The sequence below is a fragment of the Panthera pardus genome, unplaced genomic scaffold (genome assembly GCF_024362965.1).
Source record: "Panthera pardus isolate Hobbes unplaced genomic scaffold, ASM2436296v1 HiC_scaffold_10, whole genome shotgun sequence".
In the NCBI taxonomy this organism is placed as follows: Eukaryota; Metazoa; Chordata; class Mammalia; order Carnivora; family Felidae; genus Panthera; species Panthera pardus.
The window spans coordinates 7902549-7919504 of NW_026526655.1; the positions used below are offsets into that span (position 1 = coordinate 7902549).

The following is a 16956-nucleotide window of genomic DNA, read 5'->3' on the forward strand; positions in this document are numbered from 1 at the left end:
AAGAAATAATAGCCAAAAGTTTTCCAAATTTGATAAAACTATAAAACCATAAATCCAAGAAGTTCAATGACACAATCACACACACAAAAAAAAGAAAGAAAACTATGGTAAGAGATGCATCATAGTTAAATTGCTTAAAAGCAGTTTAAAGGAAAAATTGTAAAGGCAGCTGAGAAAAAGACACATTAAGTACAGAGAAACAGAGGGGTGCCGGGGTGGCTCAGTCAGTTAAGTTCGGCTCAGGTCATGATCTTGTGGGTTCAAGAGGGGAGTCCTGTGTCCAGCTCTGTGCTGACAGCTCAGAGCCTGGAGCCTGCTTCAGATTCTGTGTGTCTCTCTCTGTGCCCCTCCCCTGCTTGCGCTCTGTCTCTCAAAAATAAACATTAAAAAAATTTTTAAAGGGGTGCCTGGGTGGCTCAGTCGGTTAAGCGGCCAACTTCGGCTCAGGTCATGATCTCGCGGTCTGTGAGTTCGAGCCCCGCGTCGGGCTCTGTGCTGACAGCTCAGAGCCTGGAGCCTGTTTCAGACTGTGTCTCCCTCTCTCTGACCTTCCCCTGTTCATGCTCTGTCTCTCTCTCCCTGTCTCAAAAATAAATAAAACATTAAAAAAAATTTTTTTTAATAAAAAAAAAGTTTTTTTTAAATAAAGTACAGAGAAACAGAGATAAGGATATCAGATCTCTTGTCAGAAACAAGCAAGGTAGAAGATACTGAGTCAAAATCCTTACAACACCAATAGGAAAAAGCTGTCGATCTAGAATTCTTTATGTAGCAATTATATCTTTGAGAACCAAAGGCAAAACACAAACTTCTTCAAACGTGTGAAAGCTAAAAGAATCATCACCACCAAGTCTGCATTACCAGAAACATCACAGGACATCCTTAAGGCAGAAAGAAAAGAATAGATGCAAACTATTTCAGAAAATTAAAGGAAAAAGAATGCTTCCCAATTCATCCCAAGGTGCCAGCATTACTCTGATACCAAAACAAATTCAAAGATATTACAGGAAAAAACATCTAAACCAATATCTTTCATAACCATAGATGCAAAATTTTTTTAACAAAATTTCAGGAAATCAATTCCAACAATATAAAAAAAAAACAATAATACATCAGGACTAAGTACAGTTTATTTCAAGAATGCAATGTTAGTTCTGATATTTGAAAATCAGTATCATTCACCGTATTAAACTAAAAATGAAAAACCATATGATCATCTCAGTAGACTCAGAAAAAGCATTTGCCAAAATCCAACCTCATTTCGGAAAAAGAAAAAACAAAAAAACAAAAAAAACCTCTCAGCAAAACTTCTAGGAATGGAAGGAAACTTCCTCACTGACAAAGAGCATGTATAAAAAGTCTACAGCGGGGCACCTGGGTGGCTCAGTTGGTTGAGCGTCTGACTTTGGCTCAGGTCATGATCTCATGGCTCCACATCGGCCTCACTGCTGTCCGCACAGAACCCGTTTTGGATCTTCTGTTCCCCTCTCTCTCTCTGCCCCTTCCCCACTTGCACTCTATCAAAAATAAATAAACATTTAAAAAAAAATTTAATAAATAAATAAATAAACATTAAAAAGAAAAGTCTACAGCTATTATCATACTTAATGGTGTAAGACTAAGCACTTTCTTCCTAAGATCAGAACAAGACAAATATGTCTGCTCTCACCACTTCTATTTAACACTGTACTGGGAATTACAGCCAATGCAGTAAGAAAAATAAAATCAACAAAAGATTAGAAAAGAAGAAGTAAAATTGTATTCACAGATGACATAATCTTTATGTAAAAAATCCAATGGAATCTACAAAAAAAGCCTGAGGAATAAGTGGGCATAGCCTAGTTGACAGAGAAGATCAATGCACAAAAATCAAGCATATTTGTATAAGGAGCAACAGTCAAAAATACAAATTCGAAAAACCATCATTTCAACAGCATCCAAAAATATGAAATATGCTATGTCGTACACCTGAAACTAATGTAACATTTTGTCAAGTATACTTCAATTTAAGAAAATAATTAGAAAATATATATGAGGGGCGCCTGGGTGGCTCAGTCAGTTGAGCGTCCAACTTCAGCTCCATGAGTCTGAGCCCCACGTCAGGCTCTGTGCTGACATCTCAGAGCCTGGAGCCTGCTTCAGACTCTGTGTCTCTGTCTCTCTCTACCCCTCTCCTGTTTACATTCTCTCTTTCTCTCTCTCAAAAATAAATAAATGTTTAAAAAACAGTTGTTTTAAGAAAATACACATGAAATATGTAGGGATAACATGACAAAAGATGTACATGATTTGCCCAGTGAAAACTACAATTTTCTCAGAGAAATTAAATAAAACCTAAATAAATGGAGACTACAGCATGTCCATGGGTTGGAAGACACAACATCATTAAGAGGTAGTTCTCCTCAAACAAATCTATAAATACAATACAATCTCAAATTCTCAGGCAGAGTCTGGAAAAGTTGACAAAGCTGATTCTAAAATTAATATAGAAATGAAAAAAACCTTTAAGAGCCAAAATCTGGAAAAAGAGCAGCAACGCTTACTCCAAGTCCTATTATAAAACTATAGTAATCTAAACAATGTAGTATTGGCATCAAGACAAATAGATCAATGGAACAGAAAAGGGAGTCCAGAAATAGAACAACACGTATATAAGTAGATTTCCAACCTATGCAGAAGGCAATTTAGTGAATAGTCTTTTCAACAAATGATTCTAGAACTGGATTCTATATTCAAAAAAATGAACATTAATGGCTAAAACAAACAACTCAGGAAACGACAGATGTTGGCAAGGATGTGGAAAAAGGGGAACACTTCTGTACTGCTGGTGAGAATGCAAACTGGTGCAGCCACTCTGGAAAACAGTACGGAGGTTCCTCAAAAAATTAAAAATAGAACTACTCCATGACCCAGCAATTGCAATACTAGGTATTTATCCAAAGGATATAAAAATGCTGATTCAAAGGGGGCACATTGACCCCAATGATTATAGCAGCACTATCAACAATAGCCAAAGTATGGAAAGCGACCAAATGTCCATCTACAGATGAATGGACAAAGATGTGGTGTGTGTGTGTGCGCGCGTGTGTGTATAAAATGGAACATTACTTGGGGATCAAAAAGAATGAAATCTTGCCATTTGCAACAATGTGGATGGAACTAGAGTGTATTATGCTAACTGAAGAAAGTCAGAGAAAGATAAATATCATATAATTTCACTTATATATAGAATTTAAGAAACACAACAGATGAACATAGGGGAAGGGAAGGAAAAAGAAGATAAAAATAGAAGGAGGCAAACCGTAAGAGACTCTCCTTTTTAAATTTATTTTTAATGTTTGTTTATTTTTGAGAGACAGAGCATGAGCAGGGAAGGGGCAGAGAGAGCAGGAGACACAGAATCCAAAACTAGCTCCAGGCTCCAAGCTGTCAGCACAAGAGCCCGATGTGGGGCTAAACTCACAAACCACAAGATCATGACCTGAGCCGAAGTCGGATGCTGAACCAACTGAGCCACCCAGGCACCCCCATAAGAGATTCTTAAATACAGAGAGCAAACTGAGAATTGCTGGAGAGAAGGCGGATGGGGGGATGGGCCAAATGGGCGATGGGCATTAAAGAGGGTACTTGTTGGGATGAGCACTGGGTATTATACAGAAGTGATGAATCACTGAGTTCTACCCCTGCAACCAATACTACACTGTACTTTAACTGACTTGAATTTAAATTTCAAAAAAAAGATTATAAAAAAAAGAACTTTAATCCATACTTTGTACTATACATAAATATAACTCAAGGGACACCTGGGTGGCTCAGTTGGTTAAGCGTCTGACTTCAGCTCAGGTCATGGTCTCATGGTTCATGAGTTCGAGCCCCCATCAGGCTCTGCTCTGACGGCTCAGGGCCTGGAGCCTGCTTAGGATTCTCTGTCTTCCTCTCTCTCTGCCCCTCCCCCACTTGCACATGCAATACATACAATCTCTCTCTCTCTCTCTCTCTCAAAAATAAATAAAACACAAAAAAATTTTTTAAAAACTCAAAGTGGATCATAGTCTGAATCTATAACCTAACAAAAACTCCTAGAACATAGGAGAATATTTCAGTGATGTTAAATAGGAAAAGATTTCTTAGGTAAAGTAACAAAAACAGCAACAAAAGAAAAAAATTGTAATTTGGACTTCATCAAAATTAAGAACTTTTGCTCTTCAAAAGACACCATTAAGGGAATAAAAAGAGATAAGGAAAAATATTTGCAAATTTGAAAAAGTACTTATATCCAGAATATATTTAAAAAAACTTCTAAAATTCAGTAATAAAAAAACACAGAACCCAATTAAAAATGGACAAAAGATTTAAACAGACACTTCACCAGGGGTGCCTAGGTGACTCAAATCAGTTAAGCATCAGACGTCAGCTCAGATCATGATCTCACGGTTCATGGGTTCAAGCCCCATGTCAGGCTCTCCACCCTCAGCACAGAACTTACCTCAGATCCTCTGTCTCGCTCTTTCTCTGCCCCTCCCTTGCTCACTCATACACATGCCCACTCTCTCAAAAATAAACATCAAAAACAAAACAAAACGTGGGGCTCCTGGGTGATTCAGTGGGTTAAGCATCTGACTCTTGATCTTGGCTAGGGATATGATCTCGTGGTTTGTGAGTTCAAGCCCCGCACGCATCAGGCTCTGTGCTGACAGAGTGGAGCCTGCTTGGGATTCTCTCTCTCCCTCTTTCTCTGCTCTCCCCGCCCACCCAAAATAAATAAACTTTAAAAAAATAAAAAATAAAAAAAATAAAAACAGACACTTCACCAAAGAAGCTATGTGAATAGCAAATAAGTTCATGAAAAGATATTCAGCATCACCAGTCATTCGAGAAATATAAATCCAGACCACAATGAAATACCACTACACATCTATTAGAAAGTCTGAAGTTGAAAAGACTGGCATACCAAGTGTTAACAAGAATGTGGAGGGAGTGAACTTTTTTTTTTTAAGTTTATTTGTTTTATTTTTTAAGTTTGTTTATTTTGAGAGAGTGCGCAAAAGTAGGGGAGTGCCAGACGGGTGGGGGGAAGAGGGAGACAGTGAGAGAGACAGAGAGACAGAGAATCTTAAGCAGGATCCATGGCCAGCACCAAGCCCAATGCAGGGCTCAACCCCACAGACAGTGAGATCATGACCTGAGCCAAAATCAAGAGCCAGATGCTTAACTGACTGAACCACCCAGGCGCCCCAAGGGAGTGGACCTCTTATACACTGCTGGTAGGAATACAAAATAGTACTTGGAAGTTTTGACAGTTTCTTTCAAAGTTAAGCATACAAAAAGAACAACAAAAGTATATGTTCACACAAAGACTTGTACACAAATGTTCATAGCAGCCTTCTTTGTTACCAGTTAAAAACTGGAAAGAACCAATATGTCCATCAATAAATGAATGTATTAGTAATCTGTGATACATCCATACAAAGGAATATTACTAGGCATGAAAGAGGAATCAATTATTGATATACTAAAAAACGGGAGTGAATCTCAAAATAATTATGCTGAGTGAAAAAAGCATAACTACATGCTGTGTGGTTCCATTTATATACAACTCTAGGAAATCCTAGGAAATGAAAATTAATATATAATGACAGAAATATCAGTGGTTATCTGGGATGGGGACCAAGAAGGAAAACTCTGGGCGTGATGGATTTATTCACTACCTTGTTTGTGATGATGAGTACATACATATGTCAAAACTTAACAAACTGGAAGCACCTGGCTGGCTCAGTCAGTGAAGTGTGCAACTCTTGACCTCAGAGTTGTGAGTTCGAGCCCCACACTGGGTACAGAGATTACTTAAAAAGCTTTAAAAATTTTTTTTTTAACTCAAACTGTATACTTTAAATATGTACAGCTTGTAATATGACAACTATTACTCAGTAAATCAGTTTTTTAAAAATATAGTCTTAACTAGTAATCAGTAATCCTTTAAATAAAAATTGGGCCCTAATTCATTCATGTAAAATTATTCCCTGTTAGTAATGTGCATTTTAGTCATAAAATTCATGGCTCATCCTTATTTCCGAGCTACTAAGAAAGACTGATTTAAACTAGCAAAATTCAGTAAATCATAAAGAAAACAAATGTCTTATTGGAGCAAAAGAGCTCTGAACAACTCAAATATTTTTTCATTTAAAAAAACTTAAAGGGGGAGCCTGGGTGGCTCAGCTGGTTAAGCATCTGACTCTTGGTTTCAGCTCAGGTCATGATCTCAGTGGGTCTCTTTCAGCTCAGGTCATGATCTCTTGTGGGTTCGAGTCCCACATTGGGCTCTGTGCTGGCAGTGTGGAGCTTGCTTGGGATTCTCTCCCTCTCTCTCTCTGCCCCTCCCCTGCTCTCTCTCTCTCTGTCTCTCTCAAATTAAATAAAAACTTAAAAAAAATAAATGATAATAAAATAAACCTAAAAGAACTAAAAAGAATAATAAGCCATGCAAACTGCTTTTATTTTAAGTAGGATTAAACAAAAATAACAATGTGCTATTATCTCTTCCTTGGTATCGTAACTGCTGCTGTGGTTTCATATTCAATCCTTTAAAATGGATTAAAGCTGACCATGGCAAAGAAAAAGAAGCAACTATTTCCCACGTGGAGAAATGCTCTCTAAATGAGGAGAAGTTAAAGAGAAATGTCTGGGGCTTCTCTCTGGACCCCTCAGCACGGAGGCAATCACTACCAACCTCTCTTCCCCATCCAAGTCTAATGGGAGAAACAATCCAATTTCATTAAAGGAAATCTGCCCAGGAACCTCAAGAGCGGAGTTCCTCAATTAGCATCGCATGACCTTCTGCCTCCTCGAGGTTTGGTCACCCTCGCTCTCCAGTCTACCAGATAACAATACTTTCCTTCATTTAAAAGGTTTTTAAGACTTCCTACTGTATCAGCCTACTTCATTACTCGCCCTCTTCTTTATAGTCCCGCACTATTTATGTTGATATTCTCATGCCCACCGTTGATGCTGATATCGGAACACGGTTTACAGAAGTAGCATGATGCAGTGTCACGGAAGGAATGTGGGCTTTGGAATGAGTCACGGGTCCATACTTTGGTCCTAACACATACTGCCTTACGACTTAAGTATACTCCCTGAGCCTCAATTTTCTTATCAGTCCAAGAATCAAATCATCTTTCTCATTGGACAAAACTTGGTATCAATGACATAATGCATATGAATTATTTGACACACAGGATGAGAGGTGGCTCCATAAATGATAAGCCCCTTCCTCTTCTTTACTTTCTAATTGGAAGGCATTTTTCTGAGGCAGGTACCTCTATCAGTCCTTATCAGTCCCAGGTGATTTCATGAGTGACATTTTCCCTGTACTCTGTGCCACATTAAAGTCCTTCCCTGCCAGTATGAACACTGTCTCTTGTCTGCCAACGCTGGTGCATCCCAGAGGCAGCTGTATTAGGAGGTAAGAAAAGAATCAAAAGTAGTTGGATGGTACACTCATGTTCAGAGCAGGATTATTCACAACAGCTAAACCGTGGAAGCAACCCAAGTGTTCACCAACAGATGGATGGATAGGCAAAACGTGGTATAGGAGGAAACTCTGAGGCACCTGGGTGGCTCAGCCGCTTAAGCGTCCCACTTTGGCTCAGGTCACAATCCCACAGTTCGTGGGTTCAAGCCCCATGTCGGGCTCTGTGCTGACAGCTCAGGGCCCGGAGCCTGCTTTGGATTGTCTCCCTCTCTCTCTGCCCCTCCCCCGCTTGTACTCTATCTTTCTCTCTCTCAAAAATAAATATTTAAAAAATATTTTAAATTGAATTAAATTTAAAAAATTAAAAGGAGGAAATTCTGATATATGCTACAATATGGATGAACCTTAAGAATATTATGCTAGGAGTGCCTGGGTGGCTTGGTCAGTTAAGTGTCTGACTTTGGCTCAGGCCATGATCTTGTGGTTTGACTTCGAGCTCCGCATCGGGTTCTGTGTTAACAGCTCAAAGCCTGAAGCCTGCTTCAGATTCTGTGTCTCCCTCTCTCTGCCCCTACCCCACTCATGCTCTGTCTCTCTCTCAAAAATAAATAAACATTTAAACAAACAAACAAACAAATAAATATTATGCTAAATGAAATAAGCCAGTCACAAAAAAATACTGTATGATTCCACTTCTGAGGTACTCAGAGTGCCCAAAATCATAGAGACAGAGGTAGAATAGTAGTTGCCAGAGGCTGGGGAGAGGAAAGAATAAGTTGGTGTTTAATGAGCATAGAGTTTCAGTTTTATGAGACAAAAAATAGTTATGGAGATGGATGGTGGTGATGTTTCCACATCATGAATGTATTTAATACCACTGAACAGAACACTTAAAAATGGTTAAGATGGTAAATTTTACCACCATAGGAAAAAAAAAATAGAAAACTAAGTCTCTTTGGACTAATAGTTGACTAAACCCAACCACTTCCAGTCTCAACATGAGAGTTAATCTCATAATTGCAACTCTGGGACATCAAGTTCTTGCTATGGTTCCAAAAAATGCTATCTGAAAAGTTCTCGTCAAATCCTTCTATCTCCCTTGATGTGACACAAAGGAGCAGCTCTGTGGGGAATAAGCTTAGGAATGATTCCCTGAGCCTGCACTGATGGGTCAACAAGGCAAAAAGAATTACAAAGCCATAGGATGCTCACACCCAAGTGTGGGTAAACGCGATTGGGTAAATAAGTATAGACAGGGCAGAGGCCCCAAGATTGGGGGGGGGGGGGGGGGGGCAAAGGTATATGAGATTAGGTATTCAGGGCGAAAAGGCCCCCCAATTTAGTACTATAGCAGAAAGCTGCTTTCACAGGAAGGAAGAACAAAATTAGGTAAATAGGGTGATAGACCACTGAGGGATGAAGCTACCCAGAGCAGAGCTGATTAGCAAAAGAAAGGTGGCTTTTGACCCTGAGGTTGCATTCTCTGTCTGTCTTATCCCCTAGGCTGGCTAAGATAAACAGACACAGCACCTCAGGTCTACCCTTAACATCCATCTGCCCGGCACCAGGATTTTGGTTTATATAGACCCAAACTCCTAACACCATATATCTTCAAAACCCCTTTCCCTCATGCCCATGAGTTAATGTTCACAGATTCATTATCTCTTTGTGCACGCCCATCACATTTGTCAGCCTTCTGATCTTAACAAATATGGAGCAAGGACCCTTATTTGTGGCTCCTGTCTTCTCCCAGACATTAGCCATCTCTCACATTTTAATCCTGGGTCCACTCTCTTGCTGGACCAGAGAGAACTTTAGACCCAGAGTCTATGACACAGCTCCACCACTACCTTCCATCTAATAAAGACAACAAGAATCTGGCTGTCTCCCTGATGTCACCAGTAATGGCACGGACAGCTGGACCTCAGAGGGATCTACAGAACCATTCCAGGCCCACAGTCTGATTTGTGCATGTGCTCAGTAATATTTGAATGAAAATGAACTTTACTTTCCACAGCAACTCCCCATTTAAAGCAAAAAAAAAAAAAAAAAAAAAAAAAACAATTTTCAAAAGGTTCAATGGTCATTCTAAAAGCTGGCTTCTAGGGGCACCTGGGTGGCTCAGTCAGTTAAGCGTCCAACTTCGGCTAGGGTCGTGATCTTGCAGTTTGTGAGTTTGAGCCCCGCATCAGCACTGTGCTGACAGCTCAGAGCCTGGAGTCTGCTTCAGATTCTGTGTCTCCCCCTCTCTCTGCCCCTCCCATGCTCATGCTCTATATCTGTCTTTCAATAATAAATATTAAAAAATTTAAAAATAAATAAAAAATAAAAACAAACTGGATTCTATAAGGCTACTTATACAACACTACAGGAATACAAAGTCCGGGATAAAATGGGAAAACTGCAAAGAAAAGTTTACAAATCTTCCCCGTCTAAGAAAATGCTTTGTTATGTTTTTTTGTACTTAAAATATGGAACCATCTCAAAATTGTTTCCAGTCCAATACCCAAAATCAACTGACCTGATTCTGAGGTGAGGCATTCTGAGATAAGCACTACAAAATGTGGTACAAATATGATTCTTTCAAAAAGCATTTAGAGCAATAAAACTCAAATCTACTAGGAGCTGGGGGGGGGGGGGGCAGGTGCTGGAGGAAGAAACAGGAAGATGTTCATTGGGTACAGTTTTAGTTTTCCAAGATAAAAAAAAAGTCCCAGTGATCTGTTACACAACAGTGTAAATATAGTTAACATCACTGAACTGTATACTTAAAAATGGTTAAGAGGGTAAGTTTTATATTATGTGTTTTTATTGCAATAACTAAAAAGAAACAGGTCTCAGAAGTTAGTGCCCTAGCAGTCATACTGATGCAAAAATATTTCAATTCAACTAACTTCTAGTGTCCAATACTAATCCCTAAAATTCCTTTTCTCTCAATTAAGAAAAAAAAAAGTGGACACATCTCGCTGGTAGGACATGGAAGCTTCTCCAACTACAGTAACACTGAGGAAGCACGTTGGGGAAATGAGGAAGAAGACGATACAAATACTAAGCAAAGGTAGAAATACAAAGCAGGCTATATAAACACAATGTAGCAGTGTCATCCCCACCTGCAATCCAGCAGAAGTCTCTAAGTAAAACGGTATAGAGGCTTCTCTTTACTCGAAAGATAAGAAAAACTCCTCAACCTGCTTACAAGGCCCTGTGGCCCACCTCTCCAGCCCCCTCCCACCAGATTCTTCCAACACTCTTCCTGTTCTCTACATAGAGCTGTACCCTAAATCTCCAGTCCTCCCCATGAATGCCTGTGCTGTCCTCTCCTGTCCTTTGCCTGTGCTGTTGGGTCTGACTGGAACACTCTTCCTTTCCTGTGCATCCTTCAGATCTTAGTTCAAATGTCGTTCCCGTGACTTCCCTAAATCAAAAAAAGAAAACAAAAAAATCTGCAGTTTCACATTCGTGTGATTATTTGGTAGCATCTGCTGAAGACAGGAGCCACGGATGTGTTCACTCTCCCCCATTTCCAACAAAAGCACAATACACCAAATAGGCACTCAAATACTTTGGAAAAAGTGAATAAATGGCCACTAAAACTATAAGAAAGCAATAAAACACTGTAAGAGGTCTCCTTAATGAATCTTTGAAGGACATCCAAAGCAACTGAGCCTAAAATCCCTATTCAACTCTTACGGGGAAAAAAAAAAAAAGTCAATTCAGATGCCTGTATCAATTTCTCCGGTCCTTCTATGTCCCTACGCAAATGCTGAGCATCAAAGGCTGATGGGTAAAACATACAAACACACACACACACACACATACACTGCAGATAAAGCAAAACTACTCCTTGTCGAGTAACCTGTTTTTGGTATTTCTTGATACAATGCCTCCTACATAGGAAGCACTCTGGAAATAGCTGTCAAATATTAAAAGCAACATTTCACAAAACTCTTAAGTATATAGGAACTAGTAACTAACTTTACTGAAAACTGTGGTGTCTCATATAAAAGTAAGACCATCACAAAAGCAAAGGAATGAATCTCTTCAGTGGCAAAGCCTCCTGATATTAACCCTATTCATTTAGATCTCAAACAGAAAAAAAACGCCAGACTGATTTTTAGTAAGAGTGAAATAGAATCAAGTGACCATAGAGCTTTAAGTAAGGACTACAAAATGTCACGTGCACACTTAACATACGAAACTGTTTAGGATTCCCTGTCCCCTCCAATACAAACACAAATTGTACCTATACTTTAGAGATATAATCCATAAACATGTTACAGAAAACTCCAGCCCATACTGCTCTCTCCTCTGATTCTGTATTTAAACAAATGCTATTTTGTAGTTTTTCCAATAACGTAATGTGTACGGTCTCTTATTTTGTATCCTTTCACGTACCTAGAACACTGTGGGTGCTCGTTAAACACTTACTATACGGTGCTGATTAATGGATTTTGGTATCGAAATTCCTGTACTTTTATTCCCAAATGTCATTCCCGAAAATTGTTCGCATGCCTGCTTTAACTCTTTCATCATTAATGTTTATTTATTTTTGAGAAAGAGAGAGGGGGGAGGGGCAGAGAGAGAGGGAGACACAGAACGTGAAGCAGGCTCCAGACTCTGAGCTGTCAGCACAGAGCCCGATGCCGGCCTGGAAGCCAACCATCGTGAGATCAAGACCTGAGCTAAAGTCACTCAACTGACTGAGCCACCTAGGCGCCCCTAACTCTGTTATCATTAAATATAAAATTGTTATCTAACAATGTTCAAACAAGGTTTAGAGTTTTCTCAGTACCACACCTACAAACTCAATAAAGAGAGGTTTTCAGTATCACTGGGTCTTTTCAAATGCAAATCAGAGATATTAACAACACCTGCCCCTACTTTTTTCAACGTAGCAAAATTCACTTGAAATTTTTCCCAAAGGTAATCAGTCCCAGGGAGAGTTCCTTCCGTAGAAAATTGGAAGACACAAAATCTAAGCTACATAATACTAACCGCACATCACTAAAAACAGGAAACCTAATCCCCGGGAAACGATCAGTTAAAAATATTCAATTACAAGAGCCTCCACGATCAACAAAGCAGATAAAAGACATCGCTTTGGAAAGCGCAAAGCAGCAGACAAACATCAAGCATTCTAATTAAGCGGCTGCCCTTCCCGGCTCCTCAAGGGTTCCATCCCTGCCAGTCCCAAACACCTGTATCTGGACCCATAAGAACGCGTCCACAGGTGACCCGAGCCTCGGGAAGCGTCCTCTCTACAGCAACAGGCTCTGCTTAATTCTGGTTTTCTTATCCGCGCCCCTAACGGGTCTACGAGAGAGGGCCGGCGGGACCCGGCGCGAGGAGCCGGGCCTGACAGGCCCTGTCGGCCGGGAGCGGGGGAGAGGGGGGGCGTGTGGTGGGCAGGGGCGACGCCGGAGCCGGGGAGCGACGCCCGAGGCGGAGGGCGCTCGCCCAGGACCGGCGCCGCAGGTACCCCGCTAAGCGCTGCGGAGACGTGGCAGGTCAGACCCGGGGCCGGTCCAGGGAAAGGGTCGAGGTGGGGCGCGCGGAGCGGGGGCGGGGAGGCCTCACCGTCGCTCCCGGGAGGCTGGCGCCGCCGCGGTCCCGCAGTTGCTAAGGAGAATGCTCTTCCGGGTCAGGGGCGCCGCTGTATAGAAAGCAACGGTGGCCGGACGGGGCCAAGAACGCCGCGCGCCTCGAGAGCGCGGCGGAGACGGTGGTCGGCCGTCGTTCCTCTGCGGTGGAGGTGGCAGGAGTTGACGAAGGGCCAACGCGACTTCTGTGGCCTCGCCTCGCGGGGGCGATGAACTGTAGCCGGTGGCTCTAGCTGGGCGACCCCGGCCGCCGCGGCCCCCTGCTCGAAAGCCAGTCAGCTGCGGGAGCCCTCCCAGCCCGGGTTCGCGCCCTGCTTCTAGGCCCCCCGGATGTAGCCACGCCCGTCCTTTCCTGGCACAGGGCTTTACTCTTTCTTTCGTTTACTAGATACTTGGTTGTTGGACACCTGCTCAAGGCTCGGGGCAGGACTGACACTGGAGATGCAGAGATGGGCAATCCAGGCGGGGTCCCTGCCGCCAGAATGCGCAGACTGGTGGGAGCGCGGGCAGACAGATACTGCTTACCTGGGTGGGCTAAGTATGGGAAGCTGTGGGAGCCTACCCGGACACGGGTAGGGAAAAGGTTACTTCAAGCAAGTAAAAGGGTAAGGAGGAGTGTTTCAGGTACGAGAGTAGGCTCGTTTGAGACACCGACCGAAAGGTCAGTGTGGCCTGCCCAGGGAAGTGCGTAGAGAGGAAAGAATGGAGCCTAGAAAACATCAACATTGTAGTTGTGAACAAAGGAAAAGGAACCTCCAAAGAGCATTCAGAATGTTCCTTGAAGGGGGTACCTGGCTGGTTCAGTCGGTAGAGCATGTGACTCTTGGTCTAGGGGTTGTAAGTTTGAGCCCCACTAGGGGTGTAGAGATTACTTAAAAATAAAATACTAACAAAACAAAACAAAATTAGAATGTTTGGTTGAAGGACTGCTGAGAAGACAGTGGGAGAGGAAAGAATTCCAGTAAGGAGGTGGTCACCAGTGTCAAATGCTGTGACGATCAAGTGCCTAGTGGTGACCATAAAAAATCAAAATTCAGGAATAGGGCGTCAAAGTCGACAGTAGCTTGAATCTGTGTAGTGAAGGAGTCCGCCACCATGTGCTCCACATTAACACAAGGAAAAGAAATACATTAAATTGTTCCTGAATGCCTTAATGTTTTTTAAAGTATTTGTAAATTTCGGGATTCTTCTGATACCTGAAGTTCTTGAAGGTGGGAAATATTTGTTTAATCTTGGGTCTCCAGTGCTTGCCGCAAAGAAAAGCCTTAATCACTGTCTGTTTAAAGAATAAATGAACCCATGAGCCTTTGATTTTTAATGTGCACACAGGTCTGAATCCTCAGCAAGACTGTGATGTAGGCAAACCTTGTCTATTCAAACTGTAGATGGTGGAAGAAGCCCAGCAGGGGCAGGAAGCAGAGGATGGCAAAGGATTCAATGGGTGGGAGGAGCCCCAACGGAGCCGGGGATGGGAATACCCAGAAAGGGAAAAGAACAAAGTTTTGATAACATAAAAACTGGGGTTTCAGAGCCAGAAATGGGAGATGAAGCCAAGGAAACCAAAAATATTAGAAGCAGGAATACAAGGGACCCCTGGGTGACTCGGTCGGTTAAGCATCCAACTTTGGCTCAGGTCATGATCTCGCGGGTTCATGGGTTCGAGCCCTGCCATTGCGCTCTGTGCTGACCGCTCAGAGCCTGGAGCCTGCTTCGGATTCTGCGTCTCCCTCTCTCTCTGCCCCTCCCCTGCTAGCTCTCTCTCTCTCTCTCTCCCTCTCTCTCTCTCAAATAAATAAACATTAAAAAGTAGAAGCAAGTGTAGAAGAACAAGGACAAGAGCAAAGGAAGGACAATTATTGTATGTAAGTTCCACAGGCAGATCCCATTTGGGGACAGCTGGCAGAAAGTGTGTCAGCTAGTGTGAAGGCTACAGGGCTGGGTGGACATCATCTAAGTAGAATGAGCTCTGGGCTTCCTCATGTGGGCAGAAGGAAAGGGTGAAAGGCTTGCCCCACAAGCATACCTCCAGTCCAGAACCAGTACATTCTCATTATATCAAGTATTACAACAAGCTCACCCAGAAGTGAAATATTCTTCTCTAAGAGACTACAAGTCTACCCACAATGGATGTGACCAACCATCTGTGAGAGTAAACCATGAAATTTGAAACGTGTGGCTGAAGAGCTTAGGAACACCCAAAATATCAGCCAAGGGACGCTAGGTGTAACATGAGCACGGCAGGACCAGAAAATGGTTATAGTTTGGTAAAGGGAAGCTAAATCAATTATTATGTGAGCAGAAGGGACGAAGTGAACTTGTAATATAGAAAAAGCCCCAAATCCATGAAGTACAAAAGATAAAGTCTATTCCCACATCCTCCTGACAGCCTTGAATAGAGTATCAATTCTAAAGAACTGTGTTCAGTTGAGCCAAGGTGATTCATCAAGCTCAACTTGGCTGGGGTTCCAGGAGATTTCAGTGGTGCCTCAAGAGATGGAAACTTATCATTTCTATGATGGGCATATTTTTAGAGAACTGCAGGAAGTTGTGGGTGAACCCTGTACTTCCAGAATGGTGTGGGCAAGAAAGGTTCCAGGTGATGAGCTTTGTCTGACTTTGGTCTCTGGATGATGGATAGCCAATTAATGATGCGAAATGCTTTGGGCAATACCCAGAATATGAACAAAGGACCAGGGTTACCATGCCATGTTGGTATATGAAGTGAGCCATCTGCTACCTCCAGAAGAATCCCATGCTGGCATTGAGAGGGATTGTGTCTATTATGAAATACAAGCCTTCCTGGGAATTTAGGGAGTATAGACAGCTACAGTGCCCCAGAGTTTTCCAGGTGCAGCCTGACCCTGATTCCTAACCACCACCACCCCCAACTTGGTCTTCTGTACTAATATCCACCCAGTCACAAAGGCAGACATCCAGACACCTAGGAATCATCCGTGACTCCACTGTCCCTCACCACCACACCCTCACCCTGATAGCCCAATCCAAAAACAAGTCCTGTAAACTGTCTCATTCCCCCACGCAATTCTACTGCCACTAATTACCCTGAAAGTAAATAACCAAGCAACTCAGAATCAGTAAGAAGTGTTAGAACATCAAAAATGAAGCTAGGTGGGGCGCCTGGGTGGCTCAGTCGGTTAAGCGGCCGACTTCGGCTCAGGTCATGATCTCGCGGTCCGTGAGTTCGAGCCCCGCGTCGGGCTCTGTGCTGACAGCTCAGAGCCTGGAGCCTGTTTCAGATTCCCTCTCTCTCTGACCCTCCCCCGTTCATGCTCTGTCTCTCTCTGTCTCAAAAATAAACGTTAAAAAAAAATGAAGCTAGGTGATAAAGAGTGTGTGTGTGTGTGTGTGTGTGTGTGTGTGTGTGTGTGAGACGGGGAGAGAGAGAGAACAATGTAATAACCAAACACCAACAGAACTTCAAGGAAGTAAGATGGAATAAATCCATTCAACAGTAACCTGTTTTGATTGTCTTTCACGTGTGAATCTCAGCTTGAAGGAACTAAAAGATAGCAAAAGGACTGTTAAATATGTTAAAGAAGAACTAAGGTAGAATTGAACATATTCCAAGGACCAACGTGAAGGAGGCTTTGCTGGCCTGGGGGTATGACTTTGGAAGGACCCGGCTCAGCTATGGGATGGAATCAAGTGCCACAAGCCTCATCTTTATCTGTGTGGGTGACAGAGCTGCCAGCGGAGAGTGTTATGGGTGAACAGAAAATATGTCTCATCCTGACCATATCAGTTGATCTTGGCCGCCTCAATTCCAGCAATTAGCCCTGCCCAGACTACTCTTTCCCGCTTGCAATCCTTGTCTGATTAGAGTCTGTTTTTGTTCTTGCCTCACTTTAAAGTTAGCTTTAAAAA

At 42.3% G+C, this 16956-nt stretch overlaps 1 protein-coding gene across 6 annotated transcripts in view; it reads right to left on the reverse strand.

The window, feature by feature from the left end:
- Positions 1-13350, reverse strand: part of DIS3L2 (DIS3 like 3'-5' exoribonuclease 2) — a 345141-nt gene extending 331791 nt beyond the window's left edge. For 3 of the 6 annotated variants that reach the window (XM_019445566.2, XM_019445567.2, XM_053903722.1), the window contains exon 1: positions 13049-13348. The gene's annotated coding sequence lies outside the window, so the exon portion shown is untranslated. Of the gene's footprint in view, positions 1-12466; positions 13004-13048 lie in introns of those variants that run through there. The other 3 variants (XM_019445568.2, XM_019445569.2, XM_053903714.1) reach the window with 3 other exon arrangements.
- Positions 13351-16956: the final 3606 nt, after the last annotated feature.